Source organism: Ursus maritimus, unplaced genomic scaffold (genome assembly GCF_017311325.1).
Source record: "Ursus maritimus isolate PB19 unplaced genomic scaffold, ASM1731132v1 scaffold_32, whole genome shotgun sequence".
NCBI lineage: Eukaryota > Metazoa > Chordata > Mammalia > Carnivora > Ursidae > Ursus > Ursus maritimus.
In genome coordinates this window covers 26,965,638-26,988,138 of record NW_024425786.1, presented here as the reverse complement: position 1 = coordinate 26,988,138, position 22,501 = coordinate 26,965,638, and the positions used below count along the sequence as shown (strand labels likewise).

At 44.7% G+C, this 22,501-nt stretch overlaps 1 long non-coding RNA gene across 1 annotated transcript in view; it reads right to left on the bottom strand.

Moving 5' to 3' along the window:
- Positions 1-22,501, bottom strand: part of LOC103666396 — a 58,348-nt gene that overhangs the window by 7,790 nt on the left and 28,057 nt on the right. The window contains exon 4 of the long non-coding RNA XR_569487.2: positions 3,236-3,303. This is a non-coding gene — a long non-coding RNA (uncharacterized LOC103666396). The remainder of the gene's footprint in view (positions 1-3,235; positions 3,304-22,501) is intronic.

Here is a 22,501-nt window from a genome sequence, read left to right as displayed (position 1 = left end):
ACGTCCTCTAACCATCTACGCCGTCTTTTCCATCTCACTTCCCTGCTGCAGCCCTAACCGGTTCCCTAACCAACACCAAGAGAAAGAAGAAGAAGGGAGAGGGGGAGGGGGAGGAAGGGGCGGGAGAGGAGGGGGAGCACATGCCCATAGACCACTTACTTTGTGCAGGGCAGGCACTGTTCTTGGCGCCTCACACGCCTTAACTCATCTAATCCTCACAGTAACCACAGGAGAAAGATACTATTACCATCCTCATTTTGTGAATGAAGAAATTGAGGCCCAGGGGTGTTGAGCAAATTACCTAAATTCACACAGTTGGTAGGAGGCAGAGCTGGTATGGCTGCTTTATAAATTGCAAAATTTTTACAGGCCAATGTGTTGTGTTTTTTGTTAATTTGTCTTGATATTATTTTCCACCCCTTCTAGAAGCAAATGTCTTTACTTCAGTAGTTGACCATTGTCTTCTAAACAGTGACATTTTAATGCTGTTTTGAAATTAATTGTAAAGAAGTCGGTGATGGGTAGTAAGGAGGGCACACATTGCATGGTGCACTGGGTGTTATACGCAAACAATGAATCATGGAACATTGCATCAAAACCTAAGGATATACTGTATGGTGACTAACATAACATAATACAAAATTATTTTAAAAAATAAAGACGTCTACTGATACGGTCATCTTTATTGTTTGTGATTAATACTTTTTAAAAAGAAAAGTAAAGATTGCTTTTTTCTGCCAGGTTGGGAATACTTTCTGTGGGAGGTTCTCCTTCTAGTATTCCTGAACATGCAATGGTTGTGAGTGAAGGTGCTGTGGAACAGGATGGGAAGGAGGTGAGATCGGAATGGGGACAGAGACATGGATGGGAAGAAGGTAGAGAGAGCAGGCAAGGGGCACAGGCATCACGGTTCAGGCCTTCCTAGGTGCCATTTCTCTATTATCCCATTTTACAGATGAATACACAGAAGTTACTTTAGGTGGGTTCCCTTTCTGGTAGGACCCCCAAACTGCTCTCACATCCCCCCTCCAACCCTGGCCAGGAAGAAACAAGGCTCCCTGCCTGAGAAAGAGGCTCATCTGTACTCAGAAAGGGTTCTGTAAGTTAGGGACCATCCCCACCAGCCCACCTGGGGCTAAGTGGAACGAGCAGGAAGGAGGGGGGAGCATGCCATTGGAATGGAAGGGGGAGGAAGAAATGATAGCTAGTGTCTGCCTAGATTTAATAAAGTTTTTTTAAAACTTATTATTATTGTTATTATTTAGTAATCTGTACACCCAATGTGGGGCTCAAACTAATGACCCCAAGATCAAGAGCCACTTGCTCTTCTGACTGAGCCAGCCAGGCACTGCTACAGTGAATGCGCTAAGTGACTGTTTCCTCCTTCTTGTGGGAAAATGGAGAGAAGGGAAGGCGCTACTTACTCTTTCTGTGCCAAAATGCCTGGAATCCTCATACGGCCTCTCAGGACTTACAAACCACCTTACCCCTGAATTCCTTCCTATCCCCAAACTCAGGCAGATAGGAACAGACTCTTCTATTGATTTCCTGCCCCTCCCCCCAATTTGTCTCAGGTGCAATCATCACCTTTATTTCCATAAAGAAACTTCTTTTGTGTGAGACACTCAGCTACTCCCCTCATTCATGGCTGTGTGTGGGCCTGCGTGCGTGCATATGCATTTTGGGGTTGGCGAGTCGATGGCTATGCACTCATCTCACAGATGCGGAAACTGAGGCCGGGAGAGAAGGCAGATTTTTCTGGCTCATTTGGAAATGACAAACGATCTTACTGAAACTTCTCATACCTTGCCTCTTCATAATGTTTAAGATTTTCTCAAATCACTTCCAGTTCTGTTCTTTGGCTGTACAGAAGGTGCAGTGAACCCCATTTTTCAGTGGAGAACCCATAGTCAAGGACAAGCAGTGTTAACTGACCATGTGACCTAATGAATCCCGCACTGGTGAGGAGGGAATGGCTAGGGTCGCCTTGGCCTTATAAACTCTGCCCAGAGAAGGATAATTACCCGCAGGAGACCTTAACATCCTCTAATGTGCGATCAGAATTCCGTAGTTTATAGAACACTTCCTATTTCCCCATTGCTTTCTCACGACTATATCGAGGAAGAGGCATTGTTATGCCTTTTTTATAGAAGAGGAAGTAAAGACTCCGGAGTTACGTGACTGGCACAAGGTCCGGCGACTTGCGAAGGCGCACGGGCCCCGCCCATTCAGCGAACTACTCAAAGCGCGCAGCTCTGGGTTGAACCTCACGCAACAGCGTCGGACTTACAGGAGAGGCTTGCGCATGCGTGCGGGGAGGGCGTGCCTTTGGCATTTGGATAATTCTTTGAGTGGCACTGTGCTAGGCAATGCAGGGTCCCATTTTAGCAACCCTGGCCCCAGATATGAAATACCAATAGCACTGCCTCCGCAATGATTGAGACAACCAATACATCGCTCTCATATTTTAAAACCCCTCTATAGGGGTGGTATTCCCCTCCCGCCCTCCACCCCCACCCTCACCCCAGCCGCTTAGAACTACAGGGCTAGTGTCTCAGTTTTGGACCTCTCCCTCTAGGGCTCGCTCAGCAAGAAAGTGTCAAGACGTACTGAGGCTTGAGCCCCAACCTGCCTCTGAAGCCGAAGGAGGCTGTTCCTTTAAGGAGACTGGTTCCCAGGACTGGCGGGGAGGTGGCGATGAGGGGTGGGATGGGGTGGTAGGAGGAGGGGAGGGAAGGACCCCACCCCCGCCCCCTGCAGGCCTCACCTAATCGCCACACTCTGCATTATTACCCGCCTAACGCGGCGTGCTTTTAAATAAAATATGCAAAGATTTCCCTCTCAAATTATCTCCCCAGGCGAGCTAGCTCGACTCCAGCTTGTTAATGGAAAAAATGCAAATAGGGCCTCCCATCTCTCTCCTCCAGCCCCTAGGCTCTGGACAGCTAATGTGATTTCCTTCTTTTTGGGAATTTCTGTTTCCATTGAAACCGGTTTTTAGGGGGAGCGGGGCGGGGGGAGCTTTTCCCAGGTGCCATCCAAAGAGAGAGTCTTAGAAGGCATGGCACATCTCAGGTAGAAGTTGGAGGAAATCACTGTTACGGAGCCAGGCGCTTTCTAAGACTCATTTTCTTCATCTGAGGTCTCAATTAGTCCCTCCCAGGGCTGCTGTGAGGCTGGACGCCGCGAAAGGCTGGGGGCCCAGGGTAGGTGCGCCTTTCCGGTTTAAACAAACCTGTTTTGCTTTGTGGATCTGGAGATGGAGATAACAGACGTGGCTTCTGCCCTCATGAAGCTCACGGCCTAGCAGGAAACAAGCAAACAAAAAACCTCAGATCATTTAAAAATTTAAAAGGAATTACAGGACACCTTAATCAAGCAATCAAAATCAATATCGTCGTAGTGAAACAAATGGCCATCCACCTCCAGGTATCAAGCCCTGAGAACACACTGTCATCTAGGTAGCAGGCCCGCCATTGTTGCAGAACCTGAGGGAGGCAGAGCCAGGAGGGAAACCATCAGACAAACCCCAGTTCAGTGTTGGGCTAGGGAGCAGGCAGGGGCTCTTTAGAAACACCGAAGTCATGAAAGATGAATTAACTGTTCCAGATTAAAGGGACAAAAAGACAAGACAATTAAATGCAATGCATGATTCTGGATCAGATACTGGACTGGAAAAAAAAATTCTGTGCAGGACAGCATTGGGGCATTTGGCAAAATGTGAATATGGATTGTATTACACATATTTAATCGTCTCTATCCTAAACTTCTGAAATATGATCAGCATATTACGGCTGCACAGAAGGATCTCCTTGTTTGGGGGAAATATATGTGGAAATGTGTAGGAATAAAAGATCATGACATTTGTAACTTAGTCTCAGATGGTTTTGAGAACAAATGTGGCGAGATGTTAACAATTGGTGAATCGGGTGAGAAATTTAGCGTTGTTCATTGAATTACTCCTGCAACTTTTCTGTAGTCTGAAATTTTTCAAAATAAAAAGTTGAAAAAAGAAAATTATAATTGGCTTTTATTATTTTTAAAAAGATTTTATTTATTTATTTGACAGGGAGAGAGAGTGCAAGCCGGGAGAGCAGCGCAGAGAGAGGGAGAAGCAGAGAGAGACGGAGAAGCAGAGAGAGAGGGAGAAGCAGAGAGAGAGGGAGAAGCAGGCTCCCTGCTGAGCAGAGAGCTGGATGCAGGCCTGGATCCCAGGACCCTGAGTTCATGACCTGAGCCGAAGGCAGATGCCCAACTCACTGAGCCACCCAGGCGCCCCTATCATTGGCTTTTAAAAGTATGATGATGGTACTGTAACTATGATTTTTAAAATCTTTGTCTTTTATTATTATTATTATTTTTAAAAGATTTTATTTATTTATTTGACAGAGATAGAGACAGCCAGCGAGAGAGGGAACACAAGCAGGGGGAGTGGGAGAGGAAGAAGCAGGCTCATAGCGGAGAAGCCTGATGTGGGGCTCGATCCCAGAACTCCGGGATCACGCCCTGAGCCGAAGGCAGACGCTTAACCGCTGTGCCACCAGCCGCCCCTAAAATCTTTATCTTTTAGAGATACTTGCTAAATAAAATATTTTCGGATGAAATAAAATGCTCTATATTACTTGCTTAAAAATAATACAGGAGGAGGGAAATAGTTGGGAGCGCAGATGAAACCAGATTGACTGTGAATTGATAATTGAAGTTGTGGAGTGAGAATATCCTTTTGTTTTTCCTATATTTTAATTTTCTAGAATAAAAAAGTACTGTTTTTAAGAAAAGCAATTACAAGAAATATGGTGAGTGTCAGGAGAGAAGTACAGGACTAGCAGAGGGGACACAATCTCATCAAGGGGTTTGGAACAAGATTTCTAGAAGACAGGAGTGCTTAAACAGACTTTGAGGGGGGCCAAAGTAGCAGGAGTGAGGTAGGAAAGAGCTCTCCAGGGTACTAGTCCAAAAAGTATGAGACCGAGACCCAGTGTGGTGGGGTTTGTAGGACCTGCCGGTAAGGCAGAGAAGAGAGGCCAGTTGGAGAATGGAGAGAGTTGGAGCTAGAGAGAACCTTGCCTGCTAGATATGGGCTTAGGTATTTATCCTGAGGGCAGCAGAGAGCTTTAAGCAGGGAAGCTACAAGATGGGATTTGTAACGAGAAGGACCACTCTGCTGCTTTGTGGACTATAGAAAGGCGCAAGGCTGGAGACAGTTGGAAGCTCCTGTCCTGTGAGTTGGCTCTGAATCACTTCCTTCTCCCAAGCCTTTCTGACTCTCCCTTCCCAATTAAGCGAAGAGGGTGCCAGGTTTCGAACATGAAACCAACTGGTTCCCAAAGCCGGGATTGCCGTCTCTCATTACCAGTTCCCTTTGCCTCCATCATCGCAGGAAAGCAGTATGGTTGACGGTTAAGAGTTCAGACTCTGGAACCAGACTGCCTGGATTCAAATTCCGCCTCTGTCCTTTACTTGCTGATGACCTTGGGCGAATTTCTTTACTTCAACTGCCTCATGTGTAAAATAGGGATGATAATAATATTACTTAGTCGTGGGAAAGTTGTGAGGATTAAATGCATTGATGTGTGTCAAGTGCTTAAAACAGTGCCTGTCCTGCAGTGAAGACCCAGTAAGTCTTCTGTACCAAGTACTATCCCAGGATGATGCCAGGGGATGGAAAGGGAACATGGATCAAAACCAGTATCGGGGTGCCTGGGTAGCGCAGTCGTTAAAGCGTCTGCCTTCGGCTCAGGGCGTGATCCTGGCGATCCGGGATCGAGTCCCACATCAGGCTCCTCCGCTGGGACCCTGCTTCTTCCTCTCCCACTCCCCCTGCTGTGTTCCCTCTCTTGCTGGCTGTCTCTCTGTCACATAAATAAATAAAATCTTTAAAAAAAAACCAAAAAAAAAAAAACAAAAAAAAACCCACAAAACCAGTATCAAGTCACTGTATTATTGCATTATTTACAATATTATATGCAGGTGTAAAGGACCAAGGTTCATCAATGAGGGCATGGCTAAGGAAATTGTTATATCCAGTCATGGGAAAACTCCCATTTTATCATATTAGGTAAAAATGCCAGAAGCAAAATTGCAAATGTCATGTGACTTCAGCCATATATTAAAAAGAGTAGAGAGAAAAAAAATTCAAAGGAAATACTGAAATATTTACAGTGATTACCTCTAGATGGTGCTATTTGGGTGTGGTTGAATTTTTAAAAAATCTGTTTCCAAAATATCTAATAATATGCATGAATTACTTTTATAATGGGAACATTTCAACTTTATTTTGTTACAAAAATTCCTTTCAGTTACAAATGAATAATGGTGAACATCATTAGCCATCAGGAAAATGCAAATCAAACCACAATGAGATGTCACTTCACACCCACAAGGATGGCTATAACCAAAACAACAGATAATAACTAGTGTGGGTGAGGATGTGGAGAGATTGGAACCCTCGTGACCTGCTGGTGGGGATGTAATATGATGCAGCTGCTTGGAAAACAATCTGGCGGTTTCTCAAAAGGTTAAAATAGAGTTACCATAATTCCACAACCCACTAATTGCACTCCTAGTATATATATGAACAAGAGAATTGAAAATATACATTCACACAAAAGACATGTACGTGAATGTTTAAAGCAGCATTCTCTATAGCAGCCCAAAGTGGAAACAACCTGTTAAAAAACAAAATCCGGGGGTGCCTGGGTGGCACAGCGGTTAGGCGTCTGCCTTCGGCTCAGGGCGTGATCCCCGCGTTATGGGATTGAGCCCCACATCAGGCTCCTCCGCTATGAGCCTGCTTCTTCCTCTCCCACTCCCCCTGCTTGTGTTCCCTCTCTCGCTGGCTGTCTCTATCTCTGTCGAATAAGTAAAAAAATCTTAAAAAAAAAATCCGACTGAATAAATTTAAAGATCTAATTGGCTTTATTAAATGATTCCTGAATTGGGCAGCATTTCAGCAGATAGAAAGGAGCTCCAAGGAGCCATACAAAATGGAAGGTTTTGTGGGCAGAAGGAGGTGGGGCAAGAAGTAATTCTTGCACAGAGGGGACTGTTTCAGGCAAGGTTACCTTCCTTTGAGGAAAGGTGGGCGTCCATCCTGTAGATTACTTCACTAGTGCTGATGAGGTACTTCCAGAACAACTGGTTCTGGGAGAAGCTGAAGCTGAGGTTAGATTGGGTATTAAGTCTTGGTTGCTGATGTGGGCTTAGCACCAGTGGTTCCATTTTTAAAAAAGACTTTATTTATTTGAGAGAGAGAGAGAGCATGCATGTTGCACACACACCCATTAGCAGGGGGAGGGGCAAAGGGGGAGGAAGAGGGAGAGAGAGAATCCTAAGCAGATTCTTCACTGAGCTCAGAGCCTGATGTGGGGCTGGATCCCAAGACCCTGAGCTCATGACCTGAGTCGAAACCAAGAGTTGGATGCTTAACTGACTGAGCCACCCAGGCGCCCCACCAGTGGTTCTATTTTGAGCTTGCAGTTCCTTTTTTAACAAACCCAGGGTCCATCAACTGATGAATGGGTAAATGAAAAGTGGTATATCCATACAATGGAATATTGCCTAGCAATAAAAAGAACTAACGCGCTGATAATCTTTTATTTATTATAATTATATGATGTTATATATCATACCATAAAATAAGGTCACCAACTACAAATTTGAAAAGTAGGGTTGGGGATTTGAGCTAGCTGGTGGGTGACTCCATAATTATTGTGTAAGAGGGGTTTCAGATAACAATCTGGTGGAAGGGAGTAGATCTTGGTTCCAATATTAGTATATGTGCTGCCTAAGGGAGCAGGGAGTGGATCTTGGAACTGCATTTCCATAGCACTTTGTATCCTAAGAAAATAATGTCAATATCAAAGGATGAGGAGGAGATTATGGTGAAAGAAGAGGAGCTAAAGATACCAGGAATCACTCTTGTTTTCTAATACAATGACTCTTAGCATGCCGTTTTTCAGATTGTTTCCCCAACCATATTTTCTACATCATCGCAACCATAATGTGTAAGCATGATGCATCCCAATTTTGCTTACTCAACTTTGCAGTAATCATTTTCCATGCTGTTACATCGACTGTTCAATCATTATTCTTAATAATTTTATAATGTTACATAGAACAAACCACAACATACTTAACAGATCCCCTATTGTTAGATAATTAAATGCTTCCAATTTTTTTACTATAATGAATAATGCTATAATTAACATCTTTGTTCATATTTCCCCTCATATTTCAGACTATTTGTTTGGGGTAGTTTCTCAGAGTTAGGATTCCTGGATCAAAGGGTCTTTATTGCTCTTGAGGAATGAAAACATTTTTGCAAATTTAATAAATACAAAATCAATAGTTATTAGATATAGTTGTATATATACCTAACAAAATATACTCTATATTATTATATATTACAATTAATAATATGTTATGAAAACTGTAATTATCATTTTCCTTCTTTTCTCTTTCTTTCCTTCCTGATTTCTAGTTAGGTTGAGTATCACTCTCTCTTTCCTTTTTAAAGATTTATTTGTTTGAGAAAGAAAGAGAGAGAGCGTGTACATACGTGCGTGCAAAAGTGGGGAGGGGTAGAGGGAAAGAATCTCAAGCAGCGTCCGCGCTAAGGATGGAGCCCAAGGTGGGGGGAGCTCAATCCCACGACCCTGAGATCATGACCTGAACCCAAATCAAGAGTTGAACACCCAGGGGTGCTCGGCTCAGGGCGTGATCCTGGTGTTCTGGGATCGAGCCCCGCATCAGGCTCTTCTGCTAGGAGCCTGCTTCTTCCTCTCCCACTCCCCCTGCTTGTGTTCCCTCTCTCGCTGCCTGTCTCTCTCTGTCAAATAAGTAAAATCTTTAAAAAAAAAAAAAAAGAGTTGGACACCCAATGACTGAGCCATCCGAGGGCCTCTCACTCTCTTTTTTTTAACAGTATCCCAATAAGTCTTTCATGCAGCACCTGTTCTGTGCTAAGTGGCTCTTTCCGCTGAATGCACTTGCAGGTAATTGGCGTACAGTGCCATAACAAGGTTGTGAGTGCCTGCGCCGGGTCAGTGGTGGGGAAGGAGGGGATAGGGATGAATTCAAGAGACTTTAGGCCGAGTTCAATACCCTCCATGAGGTATCAGTGGGATGTAGGGCAAAGGAGAGGGGGGCTAACTGACTCAACTTGACAAGCCTAAGATTGGGTCACAACATGAGAGAACCCAGAAAAGGAGCAGGGACAGTTCAGTCTCAGGCATATCAAGGCTGCAACACCCAAGGACATCCGAGTTGTGGCTGGTGCAGCAGATGCTGTGGTATAGCACCCAGATTGCTCTTCCAGGGCCAGAACACTCACTCCCTCATTCCAGAAGTGTCAGTGGCTGAGGGCTCACAGCTGAGTCCCTCTCTGTATTTGCCGTCAGCTGAAGAGGCCCAAGGTCACGCTGTCTTCCTAGGCCATCACCATCAGTGACTGACCAAAGTGGAGATATGAAGGCCAGGCCCCAAGACAGGACAAATCCGAAGGCCATCCAGATTCCAGAGTTCTTTATGAGATTGGGGGTGGCTTTTGTTTTGACCATTCAGTTCCTTCAACTGCCCAAGTCTACTTCCTCCCCTCCCCCACTGACCTTGATCCCAAGAGCACTCCCCAATAAACTTCCTGCCTACAGATCTCCATTTTCATGTCTGTTTTCAGGGAATCAACTCTAAACCGTTGGAAATACATATCTGGGCTGGGGAGGAAAGTTTGTTTGAGAGAGAGAGATTTGGGAACAAAAATGGTGGGCATGGGGCAGGATGATGGAAGATGAGGGGTCCTGTGGGTCTTAGGGAATGAAGGTCTGCATGGAGAGGCTGAGAAAGGGAAGAATAGGCAGAGAGAGGAACAGAGGTATGACAATGTAAGGTTGAGACTGGTGTTTTCAGGAGGGACAGCCAGTCAGGGGCTCTCAGAGTTTGACAGAGTTCAGGCCACTATTGTTTATTTGAGGGTCCAGGTAAATTAAAAAATGTCTACTACCAATACAGTGTGCTTTAAATGTAGTACAATTTAAGTGCTTCCATTAATAAATGGATTATTTTATTATTTTTTAAAAAGATTTTATTTATTTATTTGAGAGAGAGAGAGAGCACAGTTAGGGGGGAGGGGCAGAGGGGAAACAGACTCCCCACTGAGCAGGGAGCCCAATGGGGGCATGATCCCAGGACTCTGGGATCATGATCTGAGCCGAAGGCAGACGCTTAACTGACTGAACCACCCAGGCGCCCCTAAATTGATTATTTTAAATAGTGATACAAAAACAGAACAAATCTATGTACTAGCTCATTGGAAATAAAATTTATAATACAGAATTCAGGCTCCTCACGTGTATGAAGCCTGGACCATAAGTCCCTTGTGGCCACTGATTGTCCCATTTTCCCCAGCCATCAGCAGAGGCTGACCTGGTCAGAATATGGAAAACAAAAACAGAAAACAACAAAAGTTGATGAGATGTGGAGAAACTGTTCTCTTTGTGCCCTGCTGGTTAGAATGTAAAACGGGGTAGCTGCCGTGGAAAACAGTCCAGCAATTCCTCTAAAAATTAAACAGAAAATACTACATGATCCAGAAATTTCACATCTAGGTAAACACTCAAAAGAATTGAAAGCAAGGATTCAAACATGTTCATAGCAACATTATTCACGGTAACCAAAGATGGAGGCAAAGTGTCCATCAAGGGATGAATGGATAAGCAAAACGTGGTGCATACATACAATGGAATAGTATTCAGCCTTAAAAAGGAAGGAAATTCTGACATGTGCCACAGCATGGATGAACTTTGAGGACAGTATGCTAGGTGAAAAAAGCCAGGCAACAAATACTGAATGATTCCCCTTATGTAAAGTACCTAGGATAGTCCAATAGAATGATGGCTGCCAGGGACTGGGGGGAGGGAGAAATGGGGAGTTAGTGTTTAATGAGTATAGAGTTGAAGTTTTGCAAGATGAAAAGAGAATTCTAGAGAAGGATGGTGGTGATGGTTACACAACAGTGCAAAAGTATCTAATGCCACAGAACCATGCCCTTGAAAATAGCTGAGATGGTAAATTTTATGTGACGTATATTTGACCATACACATAAAAGCAAGCAAACAAACAAAAGTGATCGCCATGAGCTCCATTCCTGTGAGAGTGTATCCGTCACCGACTGCTGCCTGGGCTGATCAGAGCCAAGTGACTTCATGCAATCCGTAGTCTGCAGCGTCACAAGCAAGTGGCATACAAGTTACACGGGCCATCAGAGCTTAGGAACGAAACTAACTCTGTAGGTGGTGCAGTGTTTTATAAGTCGTGATTGAAAAATGAATTACTGGGGCGCCTGGGTGGCTCAGTCGTTAAGCGGCTGCCTTTGGCTCAGGTCATGATCCCAGGGTTCTGGGATGGAGCCCCGCGACGGGCTCCCTGCTCAGTGGGAAGCCTGCTTCTCCCTCTCCCACTCTCCCTGCTGGTGTTCCCTCTCTCTCTGTGTGTCTCTCTCTGTCCAGTAAATAAAATCTTTTAAAACAATAAATAAATAAAAAATAAAAAAAAAGAAAAATGAATTACGTGTGGTTGGTGACTAATAAAATAATTGTTTTATACCCACTGCCGGGGAAAAAAAAAAAAAAAGGCTACAACTAACAAGCCCGGACAGCTTAAATCAGGTGTTGCAAAATAACTCAAGTTCAGATTTTGCGAGGATCACCTCTTCGACTTGGGTGACTTGTGCCTTTTGGAAAAAAGAGAAGAACCTGAACTCGTGTCCGTGAACTTGACTGGAACTACAAAGGTGGTTACATAATCGTCGTGGTCTATGTGTATGGTGCCCTAGGAAGGTACAGTCCACAACCTGTGCGGCTGAACATTGGAGTGGCAGGCAGTGAGTTAAAGGAACATGGAAACCCCTCCCTGGATCCTCAGAAATACGTGGGGGAGGGAATGGGCTTCCGTGGTCACCCAAGATCAGGGCCGGGGTGATTGTTATGTGCATGTAGGCACACGAGTTACATTAGGGAATCTCCAATTTATGTGTGGGCAAATGTGTATGTCCTGGCCGCAAGGGCTACCCCTTCTCCCTCCCCCCCGCCCCAAGCAGACAGCATCAGAGGGAAGGGCTTTAGCTGGGGGTGATGCCCTTGACTGTTACAAGGGTATTTGTACAACTCCCACAGATATAGCCACTCCCCCAGACAGGTGTGAACTGTTAGGGGCTATGGGGCTGGAATGGGGTCCTGAGGGCTGACCTCAGCAGCAGCCAGGCCTCTCCCTGGCCTTACAATTCAGCGTGGCTCTGCTTCCATTGACCCAATTCCAGGGTCAGGGAAGGAGGACCCAGTGCCTGAGTTAATGGCTCTGGGCTTAGTGAACGTCCTGGTTTCCTGTGACCCTAGTGTGTTGGGGGGAGAGGGCACAGGCTGCAGTTGGGGCTCGTCTGAGGGGCTGAGTTGAGACTCCAGGGGTTCTGGCTGAGTGCTCCAGTGTTGGGCACCCAGTCAGCCTCCCAGCTTGGTTCTTGGTTCTCCAACCCTTCCACCCCACCGCCCCCTTACCAGAGACAGGGCTGGCTGGATCTCCCCCAGGCAGGTGCATGGACAGGGACAAAGCCCAGGGGAGAAAGCAACCCCATTCCATCTCAGGACCCTCTTTGTCCCTCTTTACAACTTCATTCCTGGAGGTCTTTTGTGCAAATGGAGTGAGAGCCAGAACAGAGTAAGCCTCTGGCTCTTTATTAAAGATGTGTGTGTGTGTGTGTGTGTGTGTGTGTAAGGAGAGAGAAGTGTGCTGAAAAATGAACGTGTCCCTTTTCCAATTTCCCCATAGCTCCCACCTCCCAGCCCTGCTCATCTGGGCAGGTGGACCCCGGGCTTGTCATTAAGTCTCTGTCTCTGACACCTCTGCAGCTTCCATGCCTGGGGCACCTCTGCCTCCCCTCCCCCTGCCCCTCCCCCTCAGCTTCAGCTGCAAACTGCCGCCCAGCATCCCCAAAGCTGCTCCCTCCAGCACCAGTGCCCCAACCCAGTGCCAGCCTTCAGAAGCAGCCCTTCGCAAAGGAACTCTCCAGCCTTTCTCCAACCTTGGCACTGAGTCCCTAGATAACAGGAGGAGAAGGACGAAGGAAAAAGAGGAGGAATACAGAGAACATAACTGAGTCTAGAAAGATTGAGTTTAGGGAGGAGAATGAATCTGTCAGTCAGCTATTTTATACTCATCTGCTCGCCTAGCCATTTGTCCCCGCCTGTCTCTCCCCAACTTCTCTCTCTCTCTTTCTGAGTTTTCCTTTGATTTATATTTATCATTCATTCATTCATCCATGCATTAATTCATTCTTCATCTATTGATCAAGTCCCAGTCAAAGAGAACCACAAAACAATCTACGTATAAGAAAAAACTTCCAAGCTCCACTTTTGGAAACATTTACTCTCACCCAATTCTCCCACTTTCTGCCCAAGAATGTACCTACCCGCTTCTCTTTCTCTCTCTTTGAACCCTAACTCCACCCAGCCCCACTTGTGCCCGCCCCACCTCCTCACTAGCACCCAAATTCCCTTACGCTTGGCCTCCTGCGGCACCTGCCTAATACCCAGTCCAGGCTGGGCTGCTGAGGGCTGTGGAGGGGTGGGTATCCCATGGCCTTTCTGCCCTTGAGGGGCATTCAGTCATGCTGCCTCTCCTATTCCCACCTCATCCCACATACTCAGATCCTCCCCAAGCCCCTGCCTCTTCTGCTCCTCATCCTCTTAACCAGGGCCAAGCTACTGACCCCACCTAGCCATGGATGTGAACCCTTCAACCTGTCCCCCCAATCAAATGATCTCTGCTCTCTCATCTTCCTCCCTCCTTCCCTCCTTCCCTTCCTTTCTTTCTTTCCTTCTTTTTAAAAAAGATTTTATTTATTCATTTGTCACAGAGAGAGCGAGCGAGCGAGCACAAGCAGGGGGAGCGGCAGGCAGAGGGAGAAGCAGACTCCTCACCGAGCAAGGAGCCCCGTGTGGGACTTGGTCCCAGGACCCCGGGATCATGACCTGAGCCAAAAGTAGATGCTTAACCAACTGAGCCACCCAGGTGCCCCTCTTGTGACAAGAACTTTAAAGATTTACTTTCTTAGTAACTTCAAATATTTGTCTTTCTCAGATTCATTTTATGTAGAATATTGTCCTCAAGGTCCATCCTGGTTGTTGCAAATGGCGAGATCCATTCTTTTTTTTTTTTTTTTTACGATTTTATTTATTTATTTGACAGAGAGAGAGCGCGCACAAGCAGGGGGAGTGGCAGAAGGAGAAGAAGGCTCTCCATAGAGTGAGGAGCCCAATGCTGGACTGGATCCCAGGACCCTGCCATCACGACCTGACCTGAAGGCAGACGCTTCACTGACTGAGCCATCCAGGCATCTCGATCCAGTCTTTGTCATGGCTGAGTAGTATTTCACTGTATGTATATATACCACATCTTCTTCCATTCATCCATTGAATCCATTCATCCATCAAAGGACACTTAGGTTATTTCCATGTCTTCGTTATTGTAAATAATGCTGCAATGAACATGGGGGTGTATATATCTTTTTGAATTAGTGTTTTTGTTTTCTTTGGATAAAATACCCAGAAGTGGAGTTGCTGGATCGTATGGCAATTCTATTTTTAATTATTTGAGGAAAATCCATACTGTTTTTTGTAGTGGATGCACCAATTTACTTTCCTACCAACAGTGCACAAGCGTTCCCTTTTCTCCACATCCTCACCAACACCTGCTATTTCCAGTGCTGATAACAGCCACTATCACCAACCGGAGTGAAGTGATATCTCACGGTGGGCGACTTTGGGTTTGAGCCCTGCCTTCTCTAGCCTTTGTGGAACATCTTCTCTTTCCTGCATCTTCTGTCTTTTCTGCCTTCAGTGCTTCCTTCCCTTAACCCACAAATGCCTTCCTCCAACCCTTTGTTCCACTACCGCCAGTCCAGTCTCCTCTCTGCAAAGTCCCACTTCAGAAGGAGAACCTCCTATTTTTCTCTCTCTACTGCCTCCTTTTCACTCTTCAGTTCACTGTTATTAGTCTTCTGTCTCCCACTACCCCATGAAACACTCTCACACGGTAGTCAGTGACCTTCATGTTTCACATTTAATGCTATCCATTCCATTCTTATTTCACTTGTCCACATGCAATATTCGATGTGACACACTTGATTCCCTTTCTTGAAACGTTTTTCTCTCTTGTCTTCTGGGACATCATTGTCTCCATGTTATTGTCAAATTTTTGTAATAATTTATTCATAACATTTCAGCATTTATGCTTGAGATGTTAGACTGAGCTAATCTAACATTTTGATCCAAACACATAGAAACGAGGAATACAGTTTTAGATTTTTTTCTCTTCCAATTAAAAAAAAAACGTGTATGTGAGCTTGAAAACAACAAAGGTAAAATTTCCAATGCCAAAACAACACTATGGATTCCTTCAGTGGTGACTTGGAGCCACGGCCATGTAGCCCATGACAGAGTTGAGATCTAAGCCTTGGGGCTGGGCTTTTATTTTATTTTTAAAAATTTTTATTTAAATTCAATTTAATTAACATATACCGTATCATTAGTTTCAGAGGTAGAATTAGTGATTCACCAGTTGCATACAATACCCAGTGTCATTACTTCAAGTGCCTTCCTTAATGCCCATCACTCAATTACCCCATCCCCCCACCCACCTTCCTTCCAGTAAGGGGCTGGGCTTTTAACACTAGATGCCAGCTGGAATCAAGACTGTAGGATAGAACTGGGCTCCTTGCATAAAGATGGAGGCAGGAAAGGGCTGTATTGCCTGTTAATTTAGACCTCCAAAACTCTTTACCTGCTCATTTCCTGGGGGATATGGACAGATGTGGAAATAGGCCACTCAATCCAGACTAGAAGTATTTATGTCAACCCTGAGAAAATTGACCCTCTGGCCTGACTAATATGTGGGTAGAAGGCTACAATTCTACACTACCTTTCCGATATAGAAATCTCAACCTCAAAGTAGCCCCAGCCTAAGATAAAAATTGATCCAGAGCCAGTGAACTACATTGGTCAGAGGCAATCCACAATCTACTGCATGACCCACGGCATTTACAGAATCCTATGGAAGAAAATTTCCCAGAAGATACATTCACAAATAAAAATTACAAAACAAGTAAGGAAATCAAATAGCAGAAGAGATAGCCCGCAAAGCATAAACGATAGAGTAATCTAATAGGGTATAAAAGGGTCAAGGAGAGAAAGAAAATAACAAAATACACAAAGCATAAATAAGATATTATAAAAATAGGTGAATTTGAAATAAATTTTATTTTATTTTAATTTTTTAAAAAGATTTTATTTGACAGAGAGAGACACAGCGAGAGAGGGAACACAAGCAAGGGGAGTGGAAGGGGGAGAAGGAGGCCCCCCGCTGAGCAGGGGCCCGATGCGGGGCTCGATCCGAGGACATTGGGACCACAACCCGAGCCAAAGGCAGACGCCTAATGATTAAGCCACCCAGGCGCCCCTGAAATAAATTTTAAACATAAAATTGTAGTTTTTGAAAAAAATAATTCAGTGGAGGGGTGCATAGCTGGCTCAGGTGGTAGAGCATGTGACTCTTTTTTAAAAAAAGATTTATTTATTTATTTTAGGGGGAGAGAGAGAGAGAGAGTGAGCAGGGGGGAAGGGCAGAGGAGAGGGCGAGAGAAACTGACGTGGGGCTCCATCTCACAACTCTGAGATCATGACCTGAGCCGAAAGCAAGAGATGGATGCTTAACGAACTGAGCCACCCAGGTGCCCCTAGAGCATGTGACTATTGATCTTGGGGTCAATGTGAGTTTGAACCCCACACTGGGTGTAGAACTTACTTAAAAAAACTAAAAATTAAAACTAATTCAATGGATGAGTTAAACAGTTAACTAGACAGAACTGAAGAGAGAGAGAGAGAGTTGTTGAATTCTAATACATATATCAGTGGAAATAATCCAGGATATAGCATAACAAGATAAAGATTTTGGAGAAAAGTTCAGAGATTCAGATGGTAGGATTGTAAGCTTCAAAATACATCTCATAAGAATTCCGGAAGGAGAGAACAGTGAGAATGGGGGAAAGACAAAATTAGGAGAGATATTGGATAATAATTCTCTAGAATTGATGATTGATATGAATACTCATATTGAAAATAAACATGGTATCCCAAGCAGGATAAATCAATATAGATTCACACCCAGTACATAACAATGAAACCACAGAACATTAAGGAAAAATATAAAGTCCTAAAAGCTACCAAAAAGAGATGATATATAAAAAGGAATAGCAATCAGACCAACAGTAGACTTCTCAACAGCAACAATAGATGCTAGAAGGCAATGGACTAATATCATCAAAGTGTGAGAAAAAAATAACTGTCTACTTAGAGTTCTATACCTGACTGACCTATCATAGAAAGTTGATGGCAAAATAAAGTGATTTCAGTCACATAAACACAAAAAGAATTTTTGCTAAAAGAATTATTAAAGGCTTTTTTTAAAAAAGATTTTATTTATTTATTTGACAGAGAGACAGCCAGCGAGAGCAGGAACACAAGCAGGGCGAGTGGGAAAGGAAGAAGCAGGCTCCCAGCAGAGGAGCCCGATGTGGGGCTCGATCCCGGAACGCCGGGATCATGCCCTGAGCCGAAGGCAGACGCGTAACGACTGAGCCACCCAGGCGCCCCTATTAAAGGCTTTCTATCAGCAAGAAATACATTAAATCCAGAGAAGGTGTGGGATGCAAGAGGCAGTAATGTTTAAAATGTTTCTAAATACTAAAAAAGTTCCATCTCCTGCACAGGTTTTTCCTTCTCTCTTGATTCCCTAAATATTGCTGTTACCTTGAATTCTGTCCTTTTTCCCCCCGACTCTACTTGGGTAATTATATCCACACAAGTACTTTCAAATATCATCAGTAAACAGATGCCTCAGAACATTCTATCTCTGTTCTTGACTTTGAGCCCATATATGCAACTGTATGATGGGCATCTCTATTTAAAGGTCCCAAAGACTCCTTCAATGCATCATGCTCAAACTAAATTCACCACCTTCTCCAAACCTGCTCCTCCTCCACTTTCCTTCTCACGATAAATGTCACTAGTACCTTCTCAGTGGCCCAAGCGACATGTCTAGACATCATGCTCAACTCAGTCTCCCCAAATTCAATCATTGACTGATTTCTAAAATATTTCTTGAATCCATCTTCAGGCCACCATCATCCCTAGCTTTGACCGTCAAGGCAAGGAAACTTTTACTTGTAGGCTTTACCTTAAACAAGACAAAACAACTGGCACAGTTCTGATCAGATAGTGACTACTTAATAAGTGATAGGTATTTATTTTTTTAAAGTTAGTTGATCATAAACACTTTGTGACATAGGTTCTACTCTTATTCTTATTTTAGAGTTCAGACAACTGACGTTCACGCAAACTAATGTCACCTACCCAAAGTCACATAGCTTTGTGATTGAGGACCTCAAGCTCTTAACCACGGTGTGCTTACCATATAATGTTTTAATCATGGACAGAGGTGGCTATTTCTCCCAAAATACCAGGAGTTGCCCAGGGTAAGGGACTGGATTGGATTTGTTTCCGTGTTATCAATAGATATTTGCTGAATTGAATCTGATCGAGAGCTTTGAGGATGAAGTTGACACTGATGGGTGCTCGCAAGGACTAATGGCAGAGTTAGTGAAGAGATTAGCAAGCAGGGGGGTGTTTGTCAAAAGGTAACTTTGGAGGCTAATGGAAAGAAGGACTTGATGCATGAGGCACCTGAAGGACACTGCCTGGGAGTTTGAGCCTCTGGCCCTATAGCTGTTCCTTCTTGGTGGTCCTTTAGGCTTTATTTGTGGGGGGCAATGTAAGGATGCAGGGGGCTATGTTGCCACTGAAGGGGTCACATGTGAGCACCCACACTCTTCATTGGACCTATGGATGGATAAGAGAGAAATTTATGGCTCCTTCCTCAGGGAGAAAAAATCTGCCTGATTCAAAGCTGGGTATACAATGTCAGTTTCTTAGTTTTGACAAACATATCACGGCAATATAACATGTTGACAATGGGGAAGTTGAGTAAGGGGTATACGTGAACTCTCTGTAGTATCTTTGTAACAGTTTTGTAAATCTAAAGTTATTTAAAAATGAAAAGTTTATTAAAAACAGAAAAGCAAGGTGTAACTAAACCCACGGCTAGAATCCCAGAAGAGCATAGCCTCTGAAGAGAGGAAGGAAAGCCTCTGTTGTCTTTGGACAAGCTACCTTGCTTCTCTGAACTTCAGTGTGTTCATTTGTGCAATGGAGAAATATCCTTTTGCAGTGTACCTGCTGGAGATATGATGATAATGAAATGAGTGAAAGGACAGGAAGAAGGTCAGGATCTAGCAGAGCCATGAGATTCAGGACCAGACAGTAGGTCCAGCAGGGAGGCAAGCCCAAGACCTAGGCAGAGGCAATGGTGGCGTTGGGTTCAGTTCATCCCAATGCACCAGATACTGAGGCAGGATAATTCCAGACCCCTGCCCTAAGAGATAAGGCAGTGGTCCGCTTGATGGAGCAGGGGCAGGCAACAACTAACACTTTCTTAGGGATGATGTCCCAAAGCCCTGGGTCCTGGATGGCTTATCTCTGGCTCATCCTGTCCTTGTAGATCCCTGGGAGAGATGAACAGTTCAGAGGAGGTTGAGAGTAAGAGTAGTAAGAGGAGTAGCCCAGGTTCTGACCCCAGAGGACTGGTCCTCCGTCCCCCATCAATGGAGATAAGAGGCAGGTAGTAGCTGATGGCCTCAGGAACAAAGTGGCAACTTGGAGCTGGGGGCGATGAGTGAAGCTGGGCTCTGGCAGGTAGAGGCTGAACACTTCTGCACGCTTGGGCCCTCCTTTGAATTAATTACCCACTGACATGGTTTGTGCGCTGCTCTCCCTTTGTGCTATTTTAATTAACAGAGATCTCCTCCGAGCAAACCAGCTGCTGTGTAGGTTGTCAAACTGTCAGCACACATAGGATGGGTGCCACGGGGACAGTAAGTGTGGAAACTACTGATGGGCTCCCCATCTCCTTGGTGTATTTGAACCTCCCTCTAAACCTACCCCTGTGGTAATAATGGGCTGAAGAATGCCAAGATCAAGAATTGGCTTTGGGTTCAGACAGACTTAGGTCTGCCTTTGACTCTGCCACAAATCCGCTGTGAGACTTTGGATAAATCGCTTAACTCTTCTGGGTCTTATTTTCCTCATCTGCAGAATGGGAATCATAACACTTATCTTGTCACAGGGATTGTGGTAGATGAAACAAACATTACATGCTTCACCTAGTGCTTATAGTGCCCAATAAATATGATTTGTTATGAAATTGGTTTTCCTGGTCAGTACAGAGTTCCCTATCTGGCCCTTGAAACTTTAACTAAAATGTATATGGGAGAAATCTCAGTTCTCATTACTTTTCTATGCATTGTCATTCTATGCTCAGTGAACTCACTCTTTCTCAGTAGTTTTGCCTCCCATCAAGTGATTAGGACCCTATAGTCCTCTTTCTTCACTTTCTCTTCCCCTAGCAGGTCCCTGGGTGGAATGGGCATTCTCCTTGAGGGTCTTAAAGTTTACATGCAGCTACTCTCACTGAACAAATGAACAAATGAATAAAAGAATGGATGGGGCGGGGAGAGTTTTAAGGAGCCAAGGGTTGAGTTGAGCCCTGAAGGACAAGTTGTTTAGGTGAAGGCAGGGAGCAAGGGTAGGGAAGTGTTCTAGGCAGAGATAATAGGATGTTCAGATGACTAAAGGCAAGAGATAGCACCATGTATTTCAAAAGTTTAAAAGGGTTTAGCTAACCTGAAGAGGCTTGTGGAAGGCAAGGGGGTAAGTGTGAGAGGTGAGGCCACAGGAGAAGGAGGATTGTGAACACAGGCCTTGGTAAGCCACCTTTCAGAATTTGGATTTTATCATATAGGCAAAGAGAGGCCAAGGAGGGATTTTATGCAACAGAAGGATATAGTCAGATTTGTATTTTAAAAGGATAACTCAGATGAGGTATAGATAGTAAGTTAGAAGAGGCAAGAGTGGATCCAGGGAATCTAGTTAGGGAGGTGTTGTTTGAATTAAGATTAAAGCTGAAAGTCTCACTTGGAAAAAGAGTAGACTTCTTTTCCTTTAGGAGGCAGAAGCTACAGAATTAATATTGATTGGATGTGGAAAGTCAAAGAATAGGACAGAAAAAGAAGAAACCAATACAAAGTGACCAGAGAGGTGGGAGGAAGACAAGAGAGTCAATTTGCCAAGAGAGAAGATATCCAGGGGAGAGAGTCCCAAGGAGGGACTGACTGGTCAATAATGTCCAATGCTGCCAAGAGCTTCCAACTATGAGGACTGGGAAGTGGACACTGGGTTAGCTCAAAAGACATGGCTGGTGCCCTTGGTGGGCAGCTGTGTGTGGGTGGGGTGGTAACATTGTAGTGATCTGGAAAATGAAGGGTGGTAAGAGGAGGATAGAGTGAGTGGACACAATTCTTCCAAGAAAATTGGCAATGAATGGAAGGAGAGAGACAGAATGGCAGATAGAAGAAAGTGTTGTATGGAAGAATAACTTATTTTTTTAAGATGGGGGGATATGAGCATATTTAAATGCAAGAAGGATCTTGTGGAGAGCAAGAGACTGAAGATATAGGAGATGGGGGATAGTTGATAGAGAAAGGTTCTAGGAAAGGTGGGATGGGAAGGGATACAGAGCATCAATGAGCAACTGGTTGTGGGTATTTCTGAGATGGGAGGAGGTAAGGATGAGAACAAATTTAAGGAGTTTTCTGTTGGGGTGTTCAGGAAGCTAAGAGGATCTGTTTCTGCTGGTCCTTAAACCATGTATGCTCTCTAAAGAGATGAGATTATATGCCGAGAGTGAAGCCAGGAGGTGGGGGAGATGTGGGCTTCAGAAGAGGGATTGAAGCAGCTGTTTAAGGAAAGGCTGGGGACTGGTTGGGGGTTTATGAAAAAGACCTGTGTGCCAGGCTGAGGCCCTGTTGAGACAAACATGTGCCGCTCCCAGGATAGAGTTCTTCCTTTCTCTCCCTTGAGCACTTCATCACCCAAGTGGAGACCCATCTGCACACGGCTCATCTGCTGGGGATGCAGCAATGAAGCCAGGAGAGGAGAGGCTTGAGGCAGCCGAGTTTGTGCAGACATCCTATGAGATACATCTGATGACTGTGGCATTGGCCTGGGGGATGAGGGCTCTCCAAGGACAGGAACTGTGGCTCAGAGGTGTGATAATAGGGACCCCTAGGCATCTAGAGAGAGGCAGACAAAAAGGAGAGAGGGAAGAGTTCTGTTCTTCCAAACCTTTTCTCTCTCTCTTTCTCTCTCTCTATCTTGATCTCTCTGCTTCCCCGACTTGGCCCCAGACCGATTGGTTCTCTGATGATACGAACGTCTTGACACAAAGCTACAGGTTGGTAAGATCATTTGCTAACCAACATGTCCTCCCTGGCTCGTGGATG